This window comes from Parasteatoda tepidariorum, chromosome 7 (assembly GCF_982258835.1).
Source record: "Parasteatoda tepidariorum strain Cologne lab strain chromosome 7, Ptep-v5.0, whole genome shotgun sequence".
Taxonomy (NCBI): domain Eukaryota; kingdom Metazoa; phylum Arthropoda; class Arachnida; order Araneae; family Theridiidae; genus Parasteatoda; species Parasteatoda tepidariorum.
This window is the reverse complement of record NC_141761.1, coordinates 12136566-12161178: the sequence shown is the minus strand read 5'-3', so window position 1 is coordinate 12161178 and position 24613 is coordinate 12136566. Positions and strand designations below refer to the sequence as shown.

At 24.7% G+C, this 24613-nt stretch overlaps 1 long non-coding RNA gene across 4 annotated transcripts; it reads right to left on the bottom strand.

Annotated features, from left to right (window-relative positions):
* Positions 1-1841: 1841 nt before the first annotated feature.
* On the bottom strand, positions 1842-24561 carry LOC147806841 (uncharacterized). Of its 4 annotated transcripts, none has more exons than XR_015435304.1 (6): positions 23989-24130; positions 20366-20471; positions 14240-14346; positions 10015-10050; positions 7051-7182; positions 1842-2330 (listed from the first exon to the last, which is right to left on the bottom strand). It is a non-coding gene; the product is annotated as an uncharacterized LOC147806841 (long non-coding RNA). The 4 variants fall into 4 exon arrangements; XR_015435305.1 differs by lacking the exon at positions 1842-2330 and adding an exon at positions 24426-24561 and having other exon boundaries at positions 4468-7182; positions 23989-24222; XR_015435303.1 differs by lacking the exon at positions 1842-2330 and adding an exon at positions 24294-24464 and having other exon boundaries at positions 4468-7182; positions 14251-14346; positions 23989-24222.
* Positions 24562-24613: the final 52 nt, after the last annotated feature.

The window sequence follows — 24613 nt, the reverse complement described above, 5'->3', positions numbered from 1 at the left end:
TCAAACGCACTTCAGTACTGCAAAGTACGAACTCACTTTAATACAAAATCTCTTCATTTACCTCAATTTTCGCTTTTGGTTTCATATTTTGTAATCTGGCAATCTTGCTTCGAAAATATTTTAAATCATTCTTGAAAAATTTCACGTTCATGTAAGTTCATTTGAATTCGCTACTTTCTTTATAGATTATGTTTTATTCTGTTTTTTCTTTATATTTAATTTTCTGTTTTAACGTGATATTTTTACTTATTGTGTTCCATTTTATTTGTTGTAACTTTTTCGTAAAAATTTTTTGAGTGCTTCTCACACTATTGTATTGATATATTTTGCTTTGGCTATATTGATACAATATTAGAAAGCACTCTTTTTTACGGATATAATCGTGTGAGCTGATGAAAATATTATATCTTTTATTTCCCGGATATTTTTAGAATTTTTTTTCCGGTTTCATGTTATTTTATTTTTATCATTATTTTTCTTTTCTTCTTCCTTTTTTTATTGTTCTGTAATTTTTCCCATGTTTTCTCTGCATTTTGAACTTATTTTATGAGTTCTACTTACTTGCAGCTTAGGCGCAATAAATAAAACTGTTTTTCTTAATTTTCTTCGTTTTATTTTGTATTTATTTAATATATATATATATATATATATATATATATATATATATATATATATATATATATATATATATATATATATATATATATATATATATATATATATATATATATATATATATATATATATATATATATATATATATATATATATATCAAAATACTTTTAAAATGCCGTATAACATTTACTAAGTTTTACAATTTTATCGAAAATAAATACCGTGAATTTTATAAAATCTTGTGATTATGCATCAGAATAGCTATCTTTTTTCAGGTCCACCTTTGCTTTATCATTCTTTTTCCTTTCCTAAGAAACTCGAAGTGAGTTGCAAAAGCAATTAACCCTACAACTCTTCATAAATTTAATAAGAACTTATAAAAATTTAGTTTTAAATCAAAATTGTCATACAAATGACGCTAAAACAGCTTTAAAATAATAAATAATATCAGATAGAAAGTTCAACGTCAAAATTCTAAAATCTTGAAGAATCAAAAATAATTTATTAAATGATTTAAATTTCCTTTTCAAGGGAGATTAAAAAAAACAATAACAATCTGTTTCTTTTAACCAGAAAGCAACAAGAAATTTTTTTTTGGTGGCTTAGCAGCGAAAAGCACTAATGTTTTCCCGTCTTGTCATTCATTCAGTTTCTTTATGGTTGTAATCAATTATTTCCCCTTCTATGGCTAGGTAATTTGCCATATTTTTAAACTTTCGCCATATATATAAATCTTTATTGCGATCCAATTTCCGACTAATTTTTTCGAAATTTCTATTTTAAGTGTTAGGATTCCAAATATTTAAAAAACAATAAATGTTTATTCAGAGAAAGTACGTTTTTCTGTCTGATTTCGTAACTTAACTAATAGTTAGCACTAATTAATTAGCATATTTGAAGTCACCCCCCCTGAACCATTAAGATTGACAGTTAGTTCGTGAAAATCCGATCATTAGAATGAAAGTTATTCAGGGTGATTCGTTTTTTTTTTTTTTTTTTTTTTTTTTTTTTGCGGACTGTACACGATTTTATAACTGTATGAGCTTAAATCTAGAAATTTCATTGTTTTGAAAATATTACTTAACGTACTTTTTTCATTGAACTAAAAATGTGAACTGTCACGCTGTCAGACTAAGCATTTTGGTATAAAATGTTTAGCACTTCAGCTCTCTTACAGTTCAGAACTAAAAAAAAAAAAAAAATCTAAGAGACAAATACTTTATCTCAAAGCACATTTATCTCAGAACACATTTACCTCAATACACATTTGTCTTTAAATTTTATTATGTTCAGGCTAAAAGCATCATAAACGGCAATTTGCAGGTATAAAAGATTCAGAGTTTTCATTTTGTTCTTTATTTGAAGATTGTTCAGAATTCAAATTTAATAAAGGCACAGAATTTATTTGCACATTATTTTTCGTTGCTTGAAGACATGTCAGGTTCTGTAGCTGATAAAGGTGTGTAAGGCTTTTAGATTTTCTTGTATAGGTTTTATTCAATTTCATGTCTTTAGATTTCCCAGAATCAAACAAAAGCACAGAAATATTATGTGGATTATTTGATATATTATTTTCTGCGGATTCATCCTCCATTGGTTTGTCGGATTCTGCATTCAATAAAGGCAAAGCAAAACTGAGACGCGAATAGGACCAATTGCACTTTTTTAACAGTTTAATGGATTCATTCATATTTAAATGTAGTTCCTGCAAAACCTAATGAATATTGAAAAGTATTAATGATACAAAAATATATACGATTGAAAAATTTTTTCAAAATTTACGAGACCAATTATACGCACTCACAAATATAATTTTCTTCCGATGAGAACAGTTTACTTTTTTCATCTATAATCATTATTATTTTGTAATTACAAATAGTATAGGGCAAAAATAAGTAATTTAAGCAAAGAGTTAATCATTTTAGAAAACTAATGACTCTTACACTTACCTATTATTTAAAAGGTGAAAAAATTTCAGACCCGATATAACTTGAATATCACTAGCAACTAAGAAAAAAATATGTGCTGTTGCAGAAGTGGCAGGCTACTGTTTTAAATAAAAAATTAAAATTTTTCTTCCTTAATTAATCACTGAGTGAAGATTAATGTTTTTGAACAATTAATTTTTGAAATAAAATTCTCTGACATCTAGTCATTGCAATTTTCCATCAAAAAATGGCCATTTTCTTTTCCTTTTTTTAAAATTTAATAATTCAAATATAATATTTTAAGAGAAAAAAATTATTGAATAGAGATACATGTATTATTAGCTAGATAGTTATTTTTTGTGTGCAAAAGCCAAAGGTTATACCTCGTTTAACATCTGGTCAAAAGTAAAAATCTGTTTAAAAGTTTTGGAAGAATACAGTGTCTTTAAGATATTCAACAAGGTTTTCATGTGGATTGTCTCCAATTAAAATCGATAATTCAGGACATTCACTGTTAAAATATCGTTTTCTCTTCATTTCAGAATTGGAACACTGGTTCAAGATGTGCTTTAAGGTTCTCTACAGCTGGTGCGAATAGGTACGTTAAGTAAAAGGTGTGTTAATTTAGTATGGCCAAGACATACATGGTCTACTGCTTATTCTTACTTATCTTAATAATTACAATAATTAGTTAACCATTCCATGATATGTTATTCTCGACGGAATTTAAGTCTCCATTTAATAAAAAGAAAATTTTTTTCCTTGAATTTAAGTGGTGCCGAAATCAAATATATCCAGACTTACCGGACTCATTGAAGAACAATATTAATGTTTAGAGACGGTGGCGAATCGATAGGCTTCAATAGTATGATTATTTCCTCGAGAAATGCATCTGGCAATCCAAAAAAGTTCTGTAGTATAGGAGTAGTATAGGAAATGGAGAATTAAAACTAGTTTTCAACTCTTATAACTCTGTTTTAAGTGTATTTTTTGCATAACTGAACTTTAATCTTGTCTAGTCTGTGATTTAAGATAATATCTGCGACTTTCATTAGAAAACTGTACTATTAATACAATAATTCGAAATAAGCCTACTTTGAAATTTTGCCTGGATATAACTAAGGAAAACGATGATGCAAGTAACTTGTAAGCTTTGAAAAAAAGCGGGAACACATCATGTATTTATTACTGCTTCTAATCAATTTGCGAAGTTACAAGAATACTAGAAAATTGAAAGTAAAGAAATTCACACACTAAATCTGGTTGCATTTTTAAAAAAGGTACTATTTTATTCATTTAAACTAATTATTCCCTTCATTTATTAAAGTCCTTGCTTTATATTGTTTAATATTGATATCAAATGATTAAATTTAAAATTACCATTTCTAAGTATAACATTTTGCAACTTCATAAATCTTAAAGTTTGTTTCAAATATCAGACTTATATTTTTTAGAAATATTGCATATGATAAATTATACTTTAAAATAATGTAGTTCTTTTAAAAAGAGTCTTTGAATTTTTAATCTAAACAAAAAACTATACTAAAAATTTCACACTAAACAAAAATTTTTGAAAAAATAGGCAAATAAAAAAATGCAAAGAGGATATCATTTCCCATTGCCTTAAAAAAATAACTATTTTTGAAAATTTTTCTAAAACTAGTTTGAATTAAGCTAATGTATATGATATTTTTAAAATATATTTTTAGTTCTGCAAATATCCCTAAATAAATTTAATTGTAACTTGAACATTGTTTTGTTGGACTTGAATGTAATTTACTTTAAATAAAGAAAATCCAAGGTTATTTGGAGAAACTGTTTCAGTGATTTTGTATTAAGAAAACCTCCAAACACAATTGATCATGAAAAATATGGAAAAAATTAAATAAAATAAATGAAAAAGATGAAGAAAAATCATGCATATTAAAATTAAAAATTTTATTAAAAATTATAATTTATTAGCAACAATAACAGGAAAAATATAGAACATAGTGAATCATTAAATGTTTAACAAATATAAATGCAAGAATGGAAAAAATTATTCAGTAAACTTAGAAGAAGGATTGAAAATAGTTGTAACAAAATTTTTTTTAAATTAATGCTCAGAATGTTGGAGGTTAAAACAAATTATAGTATAGGAGTGGCTCTAAAAGTTTTTATTTTTTTACTTAAATTAAAGGCTCATTTTTAAGTTGGTAAAAGACAAAGTACAAGTTTTAAAATCAAAAATGCTGTAGATATCTGGTGTAAATATACATAACTTTATAGCATAAAAGGGTAAGAGCATTTAAACATAACATACCAAAATGGTTACAACAGCTTAAGAAAGGTTTCTTAAATATTTACAATACTAAAGTTAATTATTAAAATATTAAGAATTTTCTAATTGAAAATAATAATAAAAAAAAACAGTTCAGTAAATAAATTACACAGAAAACAGAAATAAAGGATTTTAACTCGATTAAGCAAGATATAAAAAAAAAATTAAGCATTGCTACAGAAGACAGGCAATTTTTAAACTTAAAAATAAAAAGAAAGGAGAGTTAGAAAACAGAGTCATTAAATACAAAAAAAAATTGTTGCAAATGAAAGTACACAATATTCGAAACAAAAAGGATTATAAAATGTTCAATAGTTAACTATATACAAGAATTAAATACAATTCTTCCTTAAAGTATTACAAGCAATCCTCATCAGAAAGTTTGATCTGTATTATTCAATACTAGTTTATAATATTTTCATGCTTCAATACAGTTAGCTAAGATAATTAAGTACTTTAAAATACAAAACTAATTTTAATTAAATAGAAGAGAATAGTATATTTTATATGATAAAAACATGTGAAGTCAAATGTAATCTTAATAATGTTCAGAATGGTGATATTAACAATTATGTGACCGAAACAAACCTAGTTTTATTGATGCTTAAATAAGAAAATCTAAAAGCTGTAAGTACATAGAAGTCACATAATGTGATAAAAATACAAAGAGAACAAGGAAAGAAAACAAATTAAAGAAGTAGAAAAACTGCCAAAAATAATTATATTTATTTAAAAAATTCTTTTAAATTTGTTTTAATAATTTTAAAAAAATTAAAAATCTAGAAAACAAAATATATTTAAGTCTTATAAACTCCCGGTCAGCTCACATGATTATATCCGTAAATTAGAGTGCTTTTTAATATTGTATTAATATAGCAAAATATATTAAAACATATCTTGTTTTGGCTATATTAATACAATATAAAAAGCACTCTAATTTATGGACATATTCATATGTGCTGGAGGGTAGTTCATTAATTCGTTTTCTTGCTATTTAATTTTTTTAAAAAGAATTTTTAAAATATATTTAATTATTCTTGGTAGTTTTTTTTGTCTCTCTCTCTCTATATATATATATATAAAGCATAATAAGTAAATACAAAATGGACAACAACAAAAAAAAGAGAGAAAAACAAAGGAAATTAAGAAAATCAATAGGTTTCAATACTGTGCATAAGCTGCAAGCATATAGAACTCATAAAATAAGATCAAAATACAATACAAATCAACCAGATATAATTGTGTGCAGTGATGAAAAGATTATATATATATTTCTTCCAGATTTCTATAGATTTCTCTTAATAATTTTCTTTTTTCATTATTCTGTAATTTTTTCCATGTTTTCTCCACATTTTGAACTTATATATGTATGATATATATATTACCACAATTTGTAAAAAACTTATTTCTCCAAAAATTTAAGTCTAGTATATGAAAAAGAAAAAATAATTCTATACTGGACATATGTATATGCCCTTTTATTGCCTTATAACTTGAAATTTAGAAGAATGCTAACATCCAGAAATAGTCTCAAAGCCATTTTTCACCAGTTACAGAGAAAAAGATTGACAACATTAAATTCAAATCAAATAAAAATTAATTTAATTATTAAATTAATAAAATATTTGTAAAATCTTAATGCATTTCTTAAAATAGCTTTAATATTTAAACTGATATGGGTGAATAATAAATGTTGAATGCATAATTCAAAAGCAAAACTAGTTATTCCTCTTCAACGTTTTCATTTATTTCTACTTGAATTGAAATCAGAAGAGGTTTTTTTCTTCCTCCTTTTTTACCGTCAAAATGAAATTTTAACTTTTATTATAAACTTTCATACAAATTTCAAGTAGTCAGCTGGATAAATTACTTAAAAAATGTAATTTTTTCTACCCATAAAATTTAGCAGAAAAATTCAATATAATTTAAACAGGTTTTGCAATCGAATGACTCATATAGAAGAAAGAAATCTTATGTTTGGATAAGTTAGTTATTTGTATTAAATTTTTTAAGAAGTTTGATGAAAAAGTGTTTTTGGAAAGCACCGAATTAAAAATGGGGTAGCAAATAATAAAATATTTAAACACAGAAATTGTTGAAAGAAGAGAAGTCTGTAGCAAGATTTTAAAATAAGGTGTTAAATCATTTTTCAATTATTTTCGATACAAAGTGTTGTTACAACTTACAATCTTCTCTCGATGCCTTCTTTCAATCCCAGCTACTATGTTGGTAACTCAAGCAGGGAATTTTTTTTTTTGTATTTGCTTCAATCAGTAACCACTAATGGCAGGGGTCATTTCTTCTTGCATTTCTGAAAACTTTAAGAAAAATAAAATAAAACAATCAAAAAAATATTACATTTGTGTGACAATCAAAAAGTATTACATTTCATATCAGTTACGTTTCAAATACAGAGAGAAAATAGTAAAAAAGTAGCATATTTCAATCTCAATCTGTTTACATTAAAAAATTTTTAAAATAATTTAAAATGCTTTAATAAAGCCTTAAAAAATTCTCAAATTAAGCTGTATTTTAGACTTTTCCCAGACCATAACTTTTAATTAGGTATTTGTGATCAATGACAAGCATACACTCTGTTTTTTAATGGTGGACATTCTGATAAAGAAAAGAAAATGTTTTGATTATATCACATTTGCACAATCCATAACACATTTTACTTATAATACAAACTAATGAGTAAAATGACACTCAAATCAATACTTATAAAAATATGGGGGAAATATTTTTGTGCTTTATCTATTATAAAGTTAATCTAACACACTGTGAGATCAACTCAGATTTAATGTTACATAAAAAAAAATTTAAGATGTATAATATGCATTTAAATATAAAATCATATATGGCATTGAATTCTATTCATTTGAAGAAATTAACTGTATTCCTTTTTATTGATTTTTAAAATACCATGAAAGTTTATTTCAGTTACAGACAAAACTAAAGATAGGTTTTGAAAAAAAAAAATCATTTTGGGCTTCTTCAAAGCACGAAAGGTCTAATTTTTATATTTTTTAAGCTTCCTGTTATAACATTAATCAAAAAGGTACTTTATGTATTTTCATTTGTGAAATATTAATATCCAGTAATGTACAGCATATAAATTTATAATTGTTTTATTAGAGTACCCATCTAATTTTATTCTTTCATTGTTAGTAATTACTAACTTATGGGCAATTCTATGATACAAAGGACAACATAATTAAAAGAAAAACATTTAACAGCAACCCTCCATTAACAAATTTCTTAGCTTTTATTTATTTAAGATATGAAATTAAAAACTTTTGTAGTAATAATAATCAAAATTATAATGTCTGTACATTATCTGTCAGTAACCTGTAACGTTAGTCACATAGCTTTTTCTCAATTTGCCACTTTCTCTCTACATTTTTATAAGTTAATTCAAGTAAACTTTCAATATTTCTAATTAATTTGAACATCTTTTTTTAAATAAATTTAAAAAATAATCTCATTATTGCTCATAGAAGAAGAATTAAGTGAGGAGAGAAGGAAACATCTCAGATAATTAAAAAAAAGTATTTATCAATGAAAAGAAAGTTTAAAAAATAAGAAAATCCAGCAAAAACCTAAATCAGTCACTATAAAACTAACCTATAATGAAAATTTTTTTTGTTGCATTTTTAAAAAAATTTTAAGCAATTTTTTACGAAATTCTGTGTGTGTGTTTTTTTAAGTATAAATATAAAACTTTAAGTAGCATTCCATTTGCGCCCTCAGTAGTGCCGGGATAAGGACAATTATTCCTGTCTCTTTTTTTGCCCCCAGATGCGTTTAACTTTGGAAACAAATAATATCATGCTGATATTAAAGCACAAAATTTCATTTGTAACTAAAAAATGAAAGGCATCAGAATGAAAAATTTCTACTAAGTTATAATATCTATCTAATGGGGATTGTGTTGCTTAAATTCAAAGCAAAAGTTGTTGGCTAGTTGAAAATATTTTGAAAGACCATAACCCAGTAAATTATAAGTCACACTTTTTCATCTTATTTTATATATTAATATTAAATAACTATAAAATAATTTTAAAAATCATGTTTAAAAAATTATATAATGCATGATATTTTTTAAAACTTAATAAAATTTTAAAAATAATAAAAAGTGCAAAATTTCAGGCGTATAACAATGTTTTAAAAAATAACAAAATTTTAAAATCATATGAAATACAATAAAAAACTATTTAACTATACATAATTTGAATACCATATTTTAAGTTTAGGGTTTTAAAAGTTTTTATTATCCCTCCACTCTGGTTCAGAAAGGTCTAATTTTAAAATTAAGATCTTGGGTATACAAGTAAAAACATATAAAACCTGTATTTTAATTCCATTAAAAAATAACAGTCAATAAATGATCGAAATAGAAAATTTTGTTTATAGTTAAAATTTATATTATGCTCTAAACAGTTTAAATTGACATATATAAAACTGCAAGAGAACTCAAAACCTTTTTCTATATGCAATTTTAATGCTATATTGTAAATGTTTTATTTCATCAAAAAATTACAGCCTTGAAGAATTTTTTTTATGTACTTTAACTTTAGACATGGAGTATAACAAGGGGCAAAAATATAGCCCTCCGGTTCAAAAATGCTCAGTATTACTGAAGTACACAAAAGCAATAAATAAAACCAGGTATGAACAAAAATTCAAAGTGACTGTTTTTATTTTTCACTGCCAACATATTTAAAAAATAAAATATTTTATAGAAAACTTTTGCATAAAGAGTTCAGAAACTTCAAAAATAAGTATAACAGATAAAACAGAAATAAATAAATAAATAAAAATAAAACAATAATAATAATAATAAAACTTACAAACTATTATAATTCCATGCAATAGAAGCAAGCTGCATTTAAATTAAAAATTAATATTTGGATTTCAACTATTAAATAAACAAACACAGGAATTCACAATAACCAGACTAACAAAATTAAACATATTTTCAAAGAAAAAAAAAGTCAACTTTATTCATGTTATTTCAAAATTTTTTTAACAGTTAAAACTTTTTTGAAATTTCTATCAATAAAAACTTTAAACTTAAAATAGTTTTCATTAAGACAACAGTACCTTAAAATAACACCTACAAACAAACTAAAAATGTAGATATTTACCATTCAATGAGCCTATAGTATCCCTGCTTGAATCACCTATAAAATTTACACAAGTTAGATATAATATATGGTTATTATACTTAAGGAAAATTTACAAAATGCAAATGTCACATTAAATGAATACATAAACACAATGGGACCCTTATGAATATCAGTCTCAGATATAGAATTACAACATTTGAAAATAATGTAAAAAAAAATTTTTTTTTTTCCACAAAAATTAAAAGTAATTATTTCACTCTTTACAAGAAAGATTTTTTAAAATTTGATTTCTAATTTAAAAGCCAAAGAGCGCCATTTATAAAAAATTATTAAATATTAAAAAATAGTCTAGGTAGAAATTTATTATCCTTAATATTATTTTATTAATTTCACATAAATGCATCCATAATAAATCTTGAATGACTAAAAAACAATGTAATCAACTGAGGTGCAAGAACTAGGTAAGTCCTGATTTACAAACTTTAACTAAACTAAACTAAATAAAACAATATGTTTTTTTAATCATACATTGAAAAGGGGTAGTTTAACATTTGTGCCCAGTTCCAGAACTAACCTAATATTCACAGTCAAAAATAAATAAAAAATTTCTTTGAAAAATTTGGACTTAACTTGATGTATTAGTGCCCTAATACATCAAGACAACATATTCAAAAATGTTTTTACTGAAAAACACAGCATAATAGAAAGAGATATAGATTAATGACTGTAAATTAAAATATTGGTTGATATATTCAACACATAATAAACATGTGCACAGGTTAGATATGGATTATGACTTTTATATACATATTTACACACACACACAGAGTGGAACCCTAATTTTAGGTTTTCCATTGAACTAGAACTAAAAAAAGCATGAAGTGCAATAATGTAAAATCACCATAAAAATTAAAGTAAATATAACGTTTGACTGAGAAGAGAAAAAATAGAAATATATTGAGGAATTAAAACAGACATAGATTGAGGAGCTTCCGTAGTTGGACAGCTGACATGGCTGATTTATCTTTTATAGTGATTACACACTTTATTATTGTTGATGTTAAAAAATTTTGGAAATTCTCTGCAGTTTTCCAGTTTTTATGACTTTTTTAATTCCCTGTATTTGTCCGGTTTTTCCAGATGCTGCGGCAACCCTGATGAAGGTATTTTCATAAAAATTTTAGATACTAATTCATATTATAGTTGAAACTGTTGTTAAAACAAGATACAATAAATAATATTTTTAGAATTACTATTCAACGAAATTGGAAGATTATTTATAAATACATATATTAAATATTATTTTCTCAGTGAGTAAGACTTGTTATGAACAGTTTAAAATCATTTTTTTTTTAAAATTGAGTTAAATTAACACAAATATATTATATTAATGATGTTTATCAATGCAGCAAGACTTTCTCTAAGACTATAATGAAGAATAAAAATCAAAATGCCAATTAAGTTACTGATAAAAACCTGAAAAAGCTTAGTGGCATCTTTTGACACTAACACAATCTTTTATAGTGAGGGGGCAGTCTGCAAATTGAGACAAAATAATAGAAAGCAATCTTGCCAGCAGTATCTTAATTAAAAAACTTGCAGACAAAAATCAATATAACATTGCAAGATTGTTTCCTGGGACCATAAAACTTATGTGTGCCTTCATATTGCATGGACTAAGCATAAATCTTCTGTTACTATCAAAATGATACATGAAAATTTCAAGAATAAGATACAAAACCGTGTTTCACTTTTTTAAATGACCTAAAACTCTCTCCAGAGGTAATTATACATTTTTGTTCTAAAAATGAATGCATTTTTAATGAAATTATACTCAATTGTATTTTAAAATAACAAAAGTAGTCCTTTAAGATTAAGATTCGAAAGACAATATTAGACTGAAAGACTGAAATTAAGATTTGAAAGATAGTATCCGTTGAAGGAGTTTCATTGTTGAAATGGCTGCAGTATTTAATACATTATGTTTAATTTTTTTAGCCGCCCTCTCCCCAACCAAGAGACACAACTATGCCAAAGTTGCACAAATTATTTATCAACTAGCTCAGATCTTTTAATGAAGTGCCAAGTATAGCTATCACACTTTTTTGATATTCCACTTGATGAAGTTAATGACTAAATTTATGTTAATGACTATGAGGTAAATATTTGTTTAGTTTCTCTTTAGTAAACTTTAGCTCTCAATCAATGAGGCACAGAAAATGTTACTCTAGCTACTCTACTTAAATATAAGGATTTAGGATAAAATTATTTTAATTTTGCTTTAGTTGGATTTTAAATTTTAAGGAATATGGTGAATTTGTAACTAAAATGAAGAACTTTGTAGAACAGCACATGAAGTGACATTTTTTAACAACAAATTGTCCCTTTTGAGAGAATGTCCTTAAAAGAAACAATTAGAAAATATGGTTTGTTACTCTTTGCAGAAATACAAGTTGACAATTAGTGCACTGAAGTGTTTTGCTATTGTGTCAGAAATCAATTTAAATGTGGAAGGGAGAAAAAAAAATAGGTATGTGCAGTTTCTCAATTTTTACAAAAATATAAGTTGAAAATTAGTGTACAGTTTTACTATGGAGTTAGTGCAACAAAAAAAAAAAAATAAATAAATAATAATAAAAAAAAACATTACTAATTTTTTTTACTGAAATATAAGGTGACAATTAATTAAGAAGTTTATTGAAATTTTTTGCTAAGCACAAAAATAGAAAGAAAGAATAATTGACAAGATGTATACAGACTACAGCATATATAAAATCTTGTTAATTCTTTACTGCAAGTTTACTTATTTGTATTCATGATGAAAATTCTGCTATTATAATTGTTATTTCTCCTTCAATAAACATTCTTATTATGATAAAAGCACTCCTGCAAAAGCCAGTATATTGGCCAAGGGATCTGGCAAGTTAAGGCTTAACAGTAGTATAATGATGTAAGTGTAACAGCTTTAAAATTGTTTCAGGTATTATGAAAGCTGTATATTCCACAAATATTTCATTTGTTTTGATAATATATTTTCATTTCTTTTCCTTATTACATAGTAATAATAATTTAAAAAAAATGTTAATACATTCCCTTAATTGACTATAGTTAATAAAGGTTAAAATGATTGCTAAAAACAGATAAGTATTCTTGATTTTTCACTTAAAAGAGCTAGGAAGGTTTGGTCTTTAACATATTCAGTATCATAAACTGTTAAAAACTGTTTAAAATTGCTAAAAACTAATGATGATAGTTACAATGTAAGTTTTAGTAATATATTTATAATATTTATTAAACTATAGTTATACACCAATGAATAAACATATGCTAATACATATAATAATATAACTAAATATATTATGAATAATTATGTCAATGTAGAAAGTGTAGCATAAACAAAACTTCAGCTTATCTTCACTTTCTTTTTACTATTTTATAAGAAAATTCTACTCTTCTAAAGAATTTTTGAAACCTTTACGCTGAGTTATTATTATTTTAATCTTTATTATTGAAAACAAAATGTTCTATTTCATTTTTATAATTTGCAGCATTTTGTTTTATCAACTGCACAATATTAATAAAAGTGGAATAAATCCAAATTATAACATTGGATCAGTTTCAAAACAGAATTGACAAAATCAGAAAAAAAAGCTGATAAAATCATAAATTTTCTATATTTTGTAATTAGTAATTTAACTTTCAAACTTAAGAGTTTCAAATCAACCTATTTTATTCTATGTAAAGGAATGATGACATAAATAATTGTTAGAATGTTTAAGGTACTTTTCAATAATTAAAATGTCTTATTAAAAGTAACTTAACAATTACAGAGCTTTCAGCAAGCAGATCTCTTGTTAGCATATAGTGTTCATATATAAAGTACATTTATGTATCAAAAGGATTTTTTTTTTCTGAGAAATTTACTTTTCAACGTAAGTTTAATCTGCACAAGAAAAGTGGTAACTGAATACTTAAATACATAAAATTACTTCAATGAGCTAAATTTAGGTGAAAATAACAAACTTATATTAATAAGGATACAGTATACAGTTATATAGTTTAAAACAGTTTTTTGTATAATATACAGTTAATTAAGTTTAAAACAGTTTTTTGATGGTTCGGTTCTATCAATGGTAAAATTGTCAAAACTTGATAAGAAGTGAAACGTAAATAAATCTACTCACTGTCTGAAGTAATTTTAGAGTTAAAAGTTAACAAAGTTAAAATAAATAATGATAATTACTCAGAACGCACTTTACACCGTCTTTATCTGTAAGTTGCGAAGTATTGTCTAAACTGCTAGCAAAAACACAAGACTATCTTTTGTGAAGTTAACACAGTTGACTGAACCTAAAATATATGACAACACACTTTTAGATCATGTTAAAATTATTTAATGGAAATAATCACCTTAACACAAAAGATCATTATATTTAATGGCCTGAGTAAAACATATGTAGTCCTTAAAATTTCTTTTTTACATACATTGTATGTATATTTATTAGGTATTATTAAAAATAATAAAACAATTTTCACAGTCACAAAATCAATAAAAATGTTAATACAAGGGAGAAAAAAACAAAAAATACACACTTAATGACTATTTGCTTTATATCTAACTAGAAAATTATACAACATTTAAAGTAATAGATTTTCTATGCCATTCTGGAATAAAATGAATATAGTAATTAGTTCATTCTAACTCATGTGTATTAACACTTTGAAAAAAACTGTAAAAATATTCATAGATAAAAAAAAAAGAAGTTCTGAAACTATTTATCATTAACTAGCTGAATACCCATTTTTTTGTACAGAGTGAAATAAAGTAAGCCATCACTTTATCAGTACTGAAACAGCCCAATGATTGAGTAAATATCGATTGACTAGTCATTATTTCAATTATTTTTTAAATAATGTTCTCATGAAGCTTTTTCAATGAAGCATTATGCAGCAATTTCAAGAAAAAAAAATTTCATACGACCTAAGATTTTTATTAAACCAGGCATAGAGGTATACATATGTTATTATAGTAGGTTTTAGGAATTATGGTTTCTGGTCGACCATGGCGATCAATAAATTTTGAGTGATTATACTTTTAGCTTTTCAATTATGATCAATCTCATTTTTAGTAAAAAATTATGTAAAAAAATGTTTTTCAATTGCATTAAAACATAATTTATTTATTTAATATTTTTCTTTTTTTGTCATTCTTATACGTGTTTTTAACAATCACTAGGAGAAAAATCCCATTTATCCTTCTCTTTACACTAACGCATATTCCTCGAACTTGTAATTCTGAATTTTGTTACATAGTGTTAAAAAAATACAGGGTATCTGCTACATTTTAGATTTTCAAATTCATAACTTTTCATGACTAATTCCACGAATTTTTCAAGACTTACCGAGGTTACTATTTTCTCCAACAAAAATACAACAATAAATTTAAAAAAGCATTATACCATTAATTGAAATGATAGGTATAACCAAAATTGCTATACTCTGCATCTTCATATTAATAGATTTTAAATTTAAAAAATAGAGTAAAGAAAGAGTTGAAGCAATAAAATAGCTAAAAAAAATACAGAAGCAAATAATAATTTTTTTCTTTTTTTCTGCAGAATTATATTTTAAAGATACTTTTCTTGTTCATCAGAAAGGAAAGAAACTCCTAGTTTTTTTCTGTACTCATTTCCTATAAAAAAAATTCGTCAATGACTGTCTTGCTTCAGCTAGAATTTGATATTGATAAAATAAAAAAAAATAAAAACAATAACAAAAATTCTGAAATCACAGAAGTTTAAAAGATAATGCCCTCTAGAAGTGATGCTTTTTCTTTCATTTTTTGAAAGAACACCATAATTTTTAAAGAACATGATAAAAACATTTTATATTTTAATAAAATATGACTGTGAGTGGGGATTTTATAACAAATTCAGATGTTCAGAACACAATGATATTTGGGGGTGAAATTCCATTTTAAAAATTAGATTTTTCAGCAATCCATGTTTTTTTTTACAAACAAAAATAGTTAAAATCATGACAAAATACAGAAATTTATGGTTTTCCATGATGACTCTCCAGGTACCCTGAAAATAGGAATTTGAGAAGTCGCGCTGAAATCCATAAAAATAACTGCACAATTGCGATCAAAAAACCATATAGGTTTATAATTTCCCCATTTTTATTTATGTCATTCTTCAATTTAAAATAATTTATTTTAAATTGAAATTATTAAAATAATTTAAATATATTTTTTGATTTAATATTAAAAAATCACAAAATGATAAAGACAAATGAAGAAAAACAGACTCCAAAAATATAAACTAAAATAAGTACGTATCTTTACAATCAATTTACAAAAGATTGTAAAGTATGTTTTAGTACAAACAGTTTGAAGAATAAAGAATAAAATAACTATTTTATTACTACTTAATTTAACATAATAGAGCTTTAAATTTAACAATATTCTTATTGACATATTGCTGCATTATATAAATAAGAAAAAAATATACTTTAGATTAGATTAAAAAATAATATTAAAAATGTAATTTGAAAATTACAATAAGGAATATAAGCATACTGGATAAGTACAATACCGACTTATTTACGCTGGTGATGGAAAACACCTAATCCCCATTGATACTTTCTACTGTAGCAAAAGTAGTGAGTTTAACAAGTAGATAAAAATAAACTTTGGGAAGCTTAAATTCTTTCAATAATTACATTACATAAATAATTTTAAAAACTACAAGAACACGGAATGTCTATTTTATTTCAAACATTTTTTAGAGACATTGACTTAATCTTAAATTTGTTCACTTTATTTCACATCAGGTACGGCAAATTTCGTCCACAGTGATGAGAAAAACCACTTTTAAAGAAATAGATTTCTTTCATCCCAATTGGAAGAAACTCTTTCCCAATCAGAAATATTACATATTTAAAGAGTTTTTTTTCTAAACAGTTTATAACTGCAATCTAGTTTAAATAATAATATTAATTTTTGAGGTTTAAATAACCTATCATTTTATACATAGGTAAAAAACAAACAGCAGAAAAAATTCTGAAAGTTCTTATGACTTTCTAATGAAATTAAGGGTAGCTAGTTTATCATTACTATTTAATTTTAAAGAATATATTAAACTCTAATTTTATATTTAAAGACCTATCAAAATAAAATAATTGAATTTTATAATTACTACTAAATCAATAAATCACATACTGAACATAGATACAATTAAAAACCCATATTGAATTCTCAATTGCAAATAGTTTATTTTTATGATTAAATAATGTTAATTATGAATACTCAAACCTAATGATGAACTTCCCGTTACTATAAATTTAATTTGTTTTAGTTATAATACCTATTCTTGAGCAATTGTATTAGTAATTTTTATTTTATTTTGTTTTGTCCAGTTTCTTCTGAAAAAAATGTCACCATTTAACACAGATGATTTTGTGGCAAATCATTTCTATGTAAAAATTTAAAAATTGTTGATTAATGTTTATTTGAAACTGTAAAAATTCCCATAAGCAATAAATCTCACAATTATAAAGTACGTAAGAAGAAAATTTTTTTATTTATTATGTTACAATCAAACTGGAAGTATTTATACGAATAATAGAAAATTTTATTATATAACTTTCTTTTAAATTTTTATTTTCAAGAGAACAATTTTAGTTTGAAAGAATATGTTTTTTGAAAAATTATAATTCAATAATTAATTGAAATTTTAAAAAAATTAACTTTATAATTTTGTTTTATCCCAATGGTATTAATGAAAATTTTTTAATACATTCTCTTCTAAGAGCAGGGATAAAATATTATGTTAGCTTTGTTTTTTTACATTAATATTTGTTAGCTTTGTTCTTATTGTTCATGACATTTTTTTTTAAGATTTAGATTCATTTTTTTGTGAATATAAAGCTATTACCAGTTAATGAAATTTGCCGGACAGCTTAATACTGCTGAAGTATTTAATGATTTTTATATTAATTGATTCACACTAATAGCATTCCCTTCATCCTATAAGAACTACATATATATAATTTTACTTAAAATACCACAATCAACAGACCTGAGATTAACATTAAATTCAACTTCAACAATCTATATTCAGTTTGTTTTCACTATTAATCAGTATTACTGCTATATACATACACTAAGATTATGTAAAAAAGGTCATATAATTAAAATTAAATAAGTAAATAATTGATTTAAAGAAAGGAAAGACTTTAGTCAATACCCCCCCCCCCTAAAAAGTTTTATTTAGGCAAAGTGGAAAACAGACCCTGAAAATTTTTAAAAACAAAACCAGTTTTTTTTTTTGGGGGGGGGGGGGTTAAAAACCCTGATACAAAACACTTTTGATCTTACTTTTTTTTAAAAAAAATACTATTTTTATATTATTAATTTTATTATTTGTATTACTAAAATCTATCACCTATTGTAAGATTTTATTTTTTGATAAGATTTATGTCATCCCTATTTTTCTCCCAAAGAAAATTTCATAGATATTTTAGCAGTTTCTTAAAAATCTGGTTTTTATTTCCTTAGTTTATGTTTCATTTATTTTGAAACAATGTAAGAAATAACTTGTAAAATAACTATTAACTTGCATTACAATAAACTGAATTGCAATTACATGTTTATAATAAAATGAACTGCTTTAATATTGGATGACAATGCTTTTTTAAAGAGTATCTTATATTTCTTTCGCATAGTTGGGAGAGATCTAATTCTACAAAGGCAGAATATTTAATTGTTTTTTCTACTGGGGAAGAAACTTGTCCTATTTAGTTTCTAAGTGACATTTTTGATAATTTATATACAATTAACTTTACAAAATATGGTACAATAGGAAGCTCTTTACTAAACTTATTTTCTCATAAAATGACTTATTTAAAGAGGTCACAGAATTTTTTTTTATTCAATATACATATAGGGTTGCCACAGGCAACTAAAATACAACTATTTGCAACTATTTTTGATCTGAGTCAACTTTTTCACCTGAAAAAGCTAAAAAAAGCAACCATTTTCAGGAGAAGGAGACTTTTCTGTGCTCCAAGTGATGTTTTTAATTGCATAAATTGGGTTGACAACCTAGGGCCCAAGGTAACTTCTTTATTCTACTAAGTTTTTTATTTATGATGCATTAGTAACCTATGATCACTTCATTATATTTTTCTGGAAAGTTTTTTCTTAAATTATTTATTATAACATTGTTTAGCAATTACTTTAATTTTTTAACTGTACATTATGTTTTTCTAGTTGCTGATCCTGTATTTTAATGCAGAAAACCCTTCATATTTACATAGGAAAATACAAAACTATTTGATGATTAAATGTATTTTATTTTCAGTTATGTTTATTATGTTGCAATGAAGCAATTTAGTTAAAGTGAATTGTATTTTTTTAAAATTTATGTAATAAAAAGTGATGTATTAATTTAGTTATTTCTTTGAATGTGATTTTGATACATAATAGTAGGAGTTATTAAAATTTCTTTTAAACAGAGCATTGCATCTAAACCTAACATCTGTTGTCAGTAAAAAGAAAAAAATTATTGCAAAAAAGGAGAGAAAAATAATAAAATAATAAAAATAATATAAGAAAAAAATTATTTTATTTAATTTTGATAATTTATTATAAATATTTCATATATTTTTAACAATTAATTATACAAATTTCATAGGATTGTTAAAACAAAAAGTATCTTGAATAAATTACTGATAATTACATAATTACAGACACATAACTGACTGACTCCAAGTTCTTTATTTTCTTTTGAAAATAAACCTATTCTTTCTTTGGGCATATATATATAAAGCTAACTACTTTTTGAAAAAACAAATGTCAAACTGAGCAGTCTTTTGTATATCAATAAAAAATTTTCATTAATACTTAGACTAATTGAAGTGGATGAACCAAGTTCATCAAGTCAAATTTTTTTTTATTAAAGTATTTCTTTTCAAATAAATTATAACTATATCTATAAGTACTTAACAAGATAAAAAATTCTTTCTATCTCAACAATTTACTTCCATTATTACTTATATGCCAAAATTAGGAATTTAATTAGTACTTAACAAGATTAAGATTTGATTTGTCTGCTATATATCGAAGAAGAATAAATTAATTTAGACCAAGATTCATAAAATTTTTTTAAAATTACTCTTGGAAGAAAGTCTTTTTTCATTATTGATATAGATAAACCACATGCTTTTATAAGTTTTAAATTTGTGTTTAAACAAATATAAAACTAAATGTATATAATTTAAACATTATTTTCACCAACATATAGAAAATTGAAAAATTTTACCACTAAAAATATTTTTTAACATATGTGATGGAAAAAAAACTTACTTTAACAAACATATCTGCATCCATAAGACCAAACTCTAAAATCTCACGTGTGAGAACACCCATAATGCAATAACATTCATCTCCACTCTCAACAGCCATGATTTTACTGCAGATTCAATATAAATAAAAATTAATATGATAAAATAAAACACGAAAAAATAAATTTCTTTGTTGGAAAACAAGAATAATTAAAACAAAGATTTCAGTATTATGTGTAAGTATCAGTAGATGGATAAAGAAAAAAGGCATATTATATTAAAGTTAAACTTCTTAAATTTTATAAGCTGATTATATTTTGGACAGAAAAGGATTAAGAGTAAAAGGATTAAAGTCTGTAAAATTAAAGTAGCTGTATTAGAGCAGTGCTCCCGAAAGAAAAGAAAAAATAGCTAACCTGGTTGCAGTTGGCAGTTATTGTTGCTGGTTATTTCTAGAAAAGTAATATGAAAACATTTATTATTTTTAAATTTAAACTGTACACCACTTTTTTACCTTTTTATATTAGAAACAGTCATAGATGTTTTAACTTTAAATCTTGGTGGAACTAACCCGCACTTGGTGTAAATAAAAACAATAGCTAGAGAAGGAGATTTAACTTTAAACTGCACGAGATTTATAAACAGTCTGATATTATTAAATATGTGAAATAAATAGAATGGATTGGATGGCCCACGTGATTCGAAGGAGTGATGACAATACAATTAGAAAGATATTACTTTTTAGATTCAATGGATCAAGAAAGCGGGGTTGATTTGGAGGAGTCTGATTTTCTTGGAATTAATTAAAAGAATCGAAGATCAAAGATAAATCAGAAATCGTTATGGAGAAATCTTCAGAGAAAGGCATTGGCCTACATTGAGCTGTCTGAACAACTATGATGATGATGGAACTAGCCTGCATTAGCGTTACAAGGAGAGAAATCCAAGATAACCTCCCACGGCAAGGGAATTTAACACTGATATTTTGCATAAGAATAGTGGTTTAAGTATAGATGTGGGTTGAGTAAATATCCAGTGGTTAGTTTTTTTTTAATTTTAAAAAAAGGTAATTATCCAGGTATTTACCATTGCTTCAGGTAAATAATCCCAAAACATATCTGGACATTTACCACTTTTTGGTCTTTTTAAAGCATATAACCAGAATTTGTTTTGCTTATAATCCTGAAAATAATATATTAATTTTATCTTTATTTTCAAAAACAAACTTTTAACTATACATATCTGTTTCTAAAGAAATATTTCAAAAAAACTGTAAATATAGAGGAACATGATAAGTTGTTACAATAAAAAATTAATGTAAAAAGGTTCGCAATGAGTGATGTAATAAAATGGATATCATATTAAACTATTTAAGTTCACATTTGCAATTTTTTAAAGAAACACATAATTTTTTTCAATGCAATGGGATAAACTGGATTAAATAGAAGAAATCCTGAATGAACAAAGAGAGTACGATTAAAGTTTTTGGAAACTAGGTTCTTAAAAAGGTTTTAATTTATACTGAGCTTGTAAATTTAATATTGGTTATAAAACTAAAACTACAAATTTCATACCTAAATTTGAAGAGAAATTTATCCATAAAACAATTTAATTTAAACTAAATTTGTCTGGTTTAAAAATATATAAATAAATGTAATTAGTTCAAAATCCTTTGATCTTTTGTTTAGTTTTTTCTGTATCTGTTGTTTAGGATTTTCAGAATCTGCATTGTTTGATTAAAAATAATTTTGTTTTTAAAAATTAGACATATTTGTGACATTTCAAAATTTAATCATTATCAAAATAAATATTGAAGTATGCAATTTTTTTATATTAATGAGTTATTTTTCAAGCTTAAAATACAAAACAATTTATACAAAGGAACAAAATGTAGTCTTATTTACTGTATTCTATAAGAAATATTCATTATTAATAAAGCTCCTGAATGTTGTTCTATGTCTTTAATTAAATTAACAATATTAAATTTTGATTAAATATGTCTTTAAATTAAAATATCTTGTGATTTGTATTAAAAATACATCGTGTGATTAGTAATATGAAACATTTTATAAGTTTTTAGTGATAAATTTTGTCAATACAAAAACTAATTTAAGAATAAAAAGTGAACATGTACATCAACTGCTCTTAATACAGTTTAATATATAAAATTTTAGTCATCTAATGTTTATTCACATAATAAAATTAAGAAAGATAAACTTTATAAATTCTAAATCCATCAAGTATTACTCTACACTTATACCAATCAGGAGTAAAAGATATTTAATGCCAATAAAATTTATAATAATTAATTATTATTTATTTGTAAACTTATGCTAGGTATATTTTCACTTTTTATGTCCAAATCAGACTGATGCCTATAGCATTTAATTTATGAAAAAGAATTTTTTTTTAATTGAAAACAATAAATGATGTGTATTTAATTAAAAAATATTAAATAAATACAATTTTAATAAAGCAGGGTTTGTTTTTTTGCAAACTTTTAGAAGATTTTCTATCTTATTTGTTAATTCATTAGCAATTATGATGTAAAACTCAACAAATTTTTCAGCTACATAAAACATAATTATTATTTAGAATGATAGCATCACTTCATAACTAATTACGGATCAATCAATAAATTATGCATTATTCATATTCAGGATAAGTATTGTATGATAAATTTATTAAAGTACATTACTTAACACTTGAATAAATTTTCGCACTTCAAAAACATATTTGTGGCAAAACTTTCCTTTAGATTTTACTTTTAAAATCACAAATTCTGAGAATTAAGATTAGAAATGTGAATTTTATGAGTATTAAACCATAACTGCTTTCAAATAAAGAAAACTAAAAACAGCACAATTTTACTAATTAACATGTTAAATTTAATGAATTTTTCTTCATAAATAATGAATTAACTTTTGAAAATGTAAGTAAATCTTAAATATGCTTTAAATATACATAATTTTGTAAAACTTTAAAGAAACAGATAATCATTGAATTTGCAATAAAATTGATAAATACCCATTTATTTATAAATTTTGGGTATTTACCTTGAGTTAGAAAAACCCAGGTAATTTACATCTACAGGTTTGAATGAGCTGTGCGCAGAATTTGTAATATCCAGCCACTGCTGAAGTTTACAACTGGGTTACCTAATTGTGAGATAAGCACTCCACTCTCTGAGCCACCGTGACTTTTTATTAACTTTTTTAAATTTGTGTATAAGTGACATAATTTTTGGTCTTTTAACAATATTTTAGCCTTATTTGTATACAATACAAAATTAACATAACCTTTATTTGTATTATCAGATTAAGTTTTAAAAATTTTTACAGAGGCAATGTAATTTTTCTTATACATCTGTCAAACGAATAAATGAAACTTAACTTGTAACAGTTTCTTATGATGCTTAAAAGCAGAGATGTAGTATAAATATTTGGGTAAATAGCGGATCATCCAAAATTACCCTCAAAAACTTTTTAGCGACAGTAGGTGTCCCGAACAGGTAGCGATAAGGAAATATTACCTAATGTAATGCGATAAAAAAGCCATTCATTAAAACAATTAAGATCTCCAATAATTACATATGAAATCAACATTAAGAAAATTTCTCTCTCCCCCACCCAAAAAAGAACACACCTGCATGACATCGAAACTTTCTTATTATTTGAGCTGTTCTAACGTCCCAATAAAAAATGCTTTTTGTCCATTCCACCGGATGCTATATGTGAGCTATTTGCTGAAGATTAAGCATCTACGACATTATATCCATGCCCCAGATAAGTCTTCAAGATCGACGATTGCCAAGGAATCTAATGTCCCCATAATTTCATTGATTTATCAGATCCACCGGTCATCAATAGTTTCCATCAACTAAAAGTAAATAAAAGGGTTTAGCAACAAAAACAAAGTGCTTTACAATATAATTAGTTTACAAAACATACAATAAAAGCGGATTGTGCGAACAGCGCCTATTTTACAACAGAATTGATATCTTAAAATATTAGGATGTCCCATTGCTAGAGAAATATATAAATGGAAAAAAAGTTTTTAGTTTGAAAAAGTTTCTGGCTAACCAACTTTCAAACTTCCAGCAGAGAATTGATTATGATGGGTCTGCATCCCCACTGGTTGTGGTGGGGAAAAAATATAACATTAATGTATAGCTTACATAGTACTACAGTTAAAATCTCTGCAATGTGTTAAAAAGCCATAAGCTCATAATTTTGCAGCATAAAGCTAAAAAACTGTTAAGTATAAGCAA